Source organism: Danio rerio, chromosome 9 (genome assembly GCF_052040795.2).
Source record: "Danio rerio strain M-AB ecotype USA chromosome 9, GRCz13ab, whole genome shotgun sequence".
NCBI classification, from domain to species: Eukaryota; Metazoa; Chordata; class Actinopteri; order Cypriniformes; family Danionidae; genus Danio; species Danio rerio.
Window position 1 is genome coordinate 36,499,001 of NC_141029.1, and position 6,000 is coordinate 36,505,000.

The 6,000-nt window shown below is 36.1% G+C and overlaps 1 protein-coding gene and 1 long non-coding RNA gene across 6 annotated transcripts in view; one reads left to right on the top strand and one right to left on the bottom strand.

Moving 5' to 3' along the window:
- Window positions 1-6,000, bottom strand: part of LOC147835345 (uncharacterized) — a 299,503-nt gene that overhangs the window by 108,845 nt on the left and 184,658 nt on the right. The gene's annotated exons all lie outside the window — the stretch shown is intronic.
- shox (shox homeobox) overlaps window positions 1-6,000 on the top strand; it is a 63,035-nt gene that overhangs the window by 34,957 nt on the left and 22,078 nt on the right. The gene's annotated exons all lie outside the window — the stretch shown is intronic.

Below are 6,000 nucleotides of genomic sequence, written 5' to 3' on the forward strand. Positions count from 1 at the left end.
TCATCTAAAAACACCCATCAGATTATGTATTATACCTTTCAGAATATTGGAATTTTCTGCTCTGAACACAATGTAGCTGTATTTGTTGCCTGTGCCTTTAATGCTAGTTCTCCTCGCCCACCATTGTCACATGCCTGTCAGAGTGTGTCTCAATCTCCACCTCAGTTGCGTCAGATAAACAGCACAGTGACGGACATGAGGGAAGCAGATCTAATGTAACGTTTGTGAGAAATACTAAAGTGAGAACTTATCCAATGATTATTTGATGGATTTGTTGTGGAGTTGAGTTGCAACGATGAGTCACACACAATGTTGTTACAAAGTACACAAAACACGCGTTTAACTTTGCACTGTTTTTACACGAAAAATGTGACAGGATACATGTTAGTATCCACTGCTGTATGGATATCTGTTATGTTAATGTATAAAATAAACCTGATGTCAAGAGTTCCCACTTAAATATGCTTTGCATTAATAGCATGCTGTCTCGGGAGAGAACCCTGAGCTCAGAGATAACTGAGCTCACCTTAAAAAAAGGGGGAAAAGGAGGAGATGGGGTGGAAGGGGGGATGCTTCCAAAATGTAGGGAAAAATCGGTAGGGAAAAACCAGTCCATTTATTGTAAGCTTGGATCACTCTGATTGAATTAAGACTGATTACAGATGAGCAGCCAGTCGTGCTCAATCATATCACGTGCTCCTCTCGAAGTTAGTTTATGAAACTTCACTTAACGTCCACAAACCGGGATTGAAGCGTCTTCTTTTATAATTGTACCAACATGCAGCAGTGGTGATAAAGTAACGACGGTAAAATTGCTGTAAATCAATACAAACGTGCACTGATTTAAAACGTTTTAAACTCATTTTTAATCACTTTTGATGATGATTGATGATCACAGCGGGCTGAACAGATCTTTTAATCCCAGTTGCTTTGTCCACGTCCTGTCTTATTTATATGATTATACGCGTTACTAGACATGCTAATATGCGGCTGTCAATCAATTCGATGTGCGGGAAAACCGCACTCCATCATGTTGCGGTCAGCCTCAAAACGGGAGGGATTTAGATCCTATTTTAACATCAGAAAGTTTTTAAAAAAAGAGACTGATTGTGTTTATATTACTCCAGTATGACTGTGGACCCACACACACTTCTGTCCAATTTTCATCATAGGTGCCCTTTAAAGCTTATTGTACTTTCTTCTATATTATGCTTTAAAACCTGTTTTGCATCTTGGAACTTTATAAAATAATCTTCAAATTCATGTTATGGTTCTGGTCAAACTAAAAACATGACTATGGTTTGTTATTATTAAAAAAGTCCACTGCCTATGAACAGAAGTGCCAGCATCGGTCATGCTACTGATAAATAAATACAGCCTGATGTCTTCTCTAAATTACACATGGCTGCTAGGAATCCACTGTCTCTTGTTGTTGCAAAATGACACATTTATAAGTGAAATAAATATAGACAGTGTCTGTGTGTGTGTGTGTGTGTGTGTGTACATTTGTGTGAGTGACACAGCCCCAGCTGTGGAGCAGGAAGAAACAGCTTTTTGCTTGGTGCAAATCAAAGTGACGAAGAGCACAATAACCCACAGGTTTGAAATGATGAGGCTCTTTAGATTAGGAGGAAAAAAACAACAGTGTAACGGCGACCCTGCACATGGCTCTAATCGCTTCAAATGAAGTAATGAAGGAGACACCGGCGTTGCCAGATCTCCTCTCCTGTTCTGCAAGGTGCAGCGCTTGTTTGTGTGAATGTCTGGCAATTAAAAATAATTGGGAAGCAGGTTTGCCTCTAAATCTTCCAAGAGTGCCAGTTATGATCTAATGAAGCTTCATTAGCCATGCTGAAAGCTGAGAGCTCTGTATGACAACGGCAATTAGACAGGATCATAGGCAAAATCATTAAAAAATACCCTGGCTAAGATTAGCTTTTCACTTAATGACCAATTCATTAGCTAATTGATTTCTTATTAGTTACAGGCAAAAAAGCCTGTTTGGGCTTCTGTACAGCTAATTAACAGCATTTTACACCATTAGTCAATTGCCTAATTTTCAGGAAAACAACTTTTGAAAGGAGCATGGCTGAAAGGCACTGGGCCATTTGCTTCCTTTTTTCTGTTCCTCGATATTGCTTGCTATCCTATTCCATGCATGGAATTATTCATGTTTCTCATATTAAATGATCACATTTGTGATCATGTGTCCACACTGTATCCACAACTATCTTTCCTTAGACAATTAATTAGAACTACAAAAATGACTTGACTCCTCAAAACAAAACATTTTTCAGTCCCACAAATCTAATATATACATTAACAATACCGTGTTTATTTCCAACAGGACTTCAGTAGGGGAGTCTCAGTAATGCTGGGTAAACAATAAAATATTTTTTTTACATCTTATAAGATTTTCAAAACGTTAGAGACCACAAACATGAGGTCAAAACCCCCTAGATTTCGTTGTTTTGCTTACATAGTGCGTAGTTCGTTACGCTTCCATCTTCTGTCAGATTATTGAAAGGATGTTGTTTCATTTCACGTTATAATTTCCAGCTCATGTGCATTTGTCCTTGGGGTTCCCTCAGACATCAGGATTTCTAATCAAAAATATACAAGATGTTGGGTCTTCTGACATTCTTCTGAGGTAATTTAATGGATAGTTAACCTAAAAAACTGAAAATTCTGTAATTTTTTTGTCTTTCAATTGTTCTAAACCTGTTTGACTTTCTTCTGTTAACCACAAAAGAAGATATTCTGAAGAAAGATGGAAACCTGTAACCATTGACATCCATAACATTTGTATTTCCTACTATGAAAATCAGTAATTGCAGGTTTTAGCTTATTTCACTACATCAGAACAGAATAAAGAAACTCATGAAGGTTTGGATCCACCTGAGGGAAAGTAAATTTACATTTTGGAGCGAACTATCCCTTTAAGTCACATCTATCACCTGATAAGAAGGAAAACCTGATAAGATAATCTTTAGAACCACTAGGATAATCAGCATACCTGAGTTTGTCAGAAGAGGAGGAAATATCTCAAAATCAGACTAGTTATCCTTTGGTGTGAACCTAGCATAACAACTTTCTTATTCAAACCACTGACTCATGAGTAATATTTAGAAAAGGCTCTAGAAGCATGAGACCAGGACCCACTAGGGGGCCTTAGCAAGCCTCCAAATAGGCAATAAAATAACACTGAATTATTACATTTATTAAAAATTCATTAACACAATTCATAATATTAACTCTTTTAATAAATTCAAATAATGTAACCCTTTAAATCCACTATAAACTAGGAAATAAAGTTAAATTCACAGATTTATCTCAGTTATAACAATGTTGACAACGTTTAGGATAATGCAACTAAGCACATCAACAACACTATAAAAATTCCAATTACTTCAACCAAGAGCAAAAATATTTAATATCTAAGATATTGGCAATATCTATTATTGTTGCTTGGACTTAGTTAAAAGACTTTATATTAAGTCAACAAAAATATACAGTAAAATGTCACAGTGTTAATTCATATCCAGTCAACATTAGATATAGTAATTAACACAAATACATACAATATTATAATTTTTAATTTGTATAAATATAATAATTAAAAAAAAATTGTTGCAAAAATTCAAGAGAAAAAATGAACATAAAAATAATACAACACAGGCTCATTGGGAATTGATGCTTCAGCCCACAACCACAAAAAATGTACTTAAACTAGGGTTGAACGATGTCGACCAATTTGGCATCCTACACTGTCTAATGGAACATTGCGATGAACGATGGCATCGTAGGCGGCGGTGAATTAATTATTGATGAATAATTAATTAATTCATAACAAATTAATTATTTGTAGCCTACCGTTTCAACTACCAGACCTGCATGGTCTTTGTTTTACCCATAACCAAATCATAAATTGATAAAGATTACACACAAATTACCACCTGCCAAGACGCGATCCAGTATTACATCCTTGATAAACTGTCAAACGTGCAATTTATAAAAAAGGTGTTCACACAGGCACAGACGTTCCGGAATATTTCCGTAAAAGACCATTCACACATCCATTCCAAAATACTGCTAAATTCTGACATCATTAACCAGAAATGACCTCTAAACTACTGCGATTGTATTTGTAAACATAGAAGGGGTCCGGCAGTTTGTGTTTTGTGTAGAAGGGGTCCGGCGGTTTTACTTTTATTTAAAGCTTTACCATTTATGCATCTGCTTGTGAGACATCCAAAGATAGAAGCGTGCACCGCAGCTAAATGATTACACGCTTGACTACGTTACTAGATATGTGGATGGATAAGTATTGTAAATAACATGCGACTCACCAGGGCACTCCTGCACTTCACGTGCATAAGCAACTGAAGCAGCTTGAAGGTAAACAAACAGTGGTTTATCATAAGCATTTTATCGATAACTTTTTACACAGCTGGTATTTAAAAGGAACATAGAAATGTTATCTGACTAACATATAGCAGCTAAATGTGTCTGAAAAAATATTCAAAGGCTTTTATCTTCATAAACAGCGCGGATGTGGATGCATCTGCGTGTTTTGGTTGGCTTAAGAAGACGTCTTACGTCAGCACGTTCTAGACGTAAATTTGCTTTTTCCGGCAATGTTCCTTGTGCGTTCACACAGCGCAGCATTCTGGCAAATTACTGTAATGTTACAATTTCTCTTTCCGGAAAATTGCCGGAACGAATTTACCAGTATTTTCAAACAGGGCCTATTCACAAATACACACCTTTCTGGAAAATTAGCTGTGATCATCCAGAAAGGTCTGTATGTGTGAAAGGAGCTATTGTCTATCCACTCAACCCTAACTTGGAAGATAAGTTTCACTGCAGTTTCCTAGTAAAATGAATGATCCATGACAGTATGACGCAACAACTTTTGTTCCTTTTCACACTAATGATATTTACAGGGACGAATTATTGAGCAATAAAGGACTGTTTTTATGCAGTTCTTTGCACAACACTAAATAAATATCACAAAAAAACTTAACAGTGTCTATGATTTGTAACTAAATACGTTTGTGTGTTTCACTTTGTAAGATGTTGTACTTATGATGCAGAGCACTTTTACTGGTTTAAATCTGGTGAAATGCATTGTCACAAAAGAGGAAATTGCCATGTAAAATCAAGGTCAAACTATGCAGTCACGGTGCACTTTTTTCTTACATTTGCTTTCGAAAAACACTATTGGCTGGGTTTAAGAAAGAGTTTAGGTCAGTGGTTTCAGTGGTCAGATTTGTGCCTTCTCATGGACGTGAAACATAGATTAAAGCATACCCTAAGTCAGAGGTTCCCAAACTTTTCAACTTGCGACCCCCAAAATAACAATTCCAGTGGCTCGCGACCCAATCTATCCTTGGAGGTAGTTATAAACATACAAACATTGCACACAAGGTGCACACACACACACACACACACACACACACACACACACACACACACACACACACACACACACACACACACACACACACACACACCAATAAAAACTATAAAAACAAGCTTATTGACAACACAAAAAAGTGCAACAGTCTAACGACCAAATCATTTTTTATAGACATTATTCAGTTGTTTTATTTTATATTAACCTAACTTTATAAAAACGGTGAGCAAAATATTTACAGCACCACACTATTCTTGGTGTAATTTTGGAGACCGCCAATTGGAGCCTCTATGTTAATTTGTGACCTTTATTTTTAATGTATGTAAGTGCTGTATACGTGTCAAAGTCAACTAACACTGTTATTGTGTCATTCATCTAGTGTAATAAATCCAGTAGTCGAAATCCAATGGAAACAGAATTGAAAGGCAGATGGCTTTTTATTTGCATGTCGCTTTTTTATGTAACTATTACATACTATGTTTATCTTCTGTAGGTTATGGATAAAATATGGTAATTCTAAAAGTTTAATAACATTTATATTTTTAACTCTTTTGATGATCAATATTGTAAACAACTTTCAC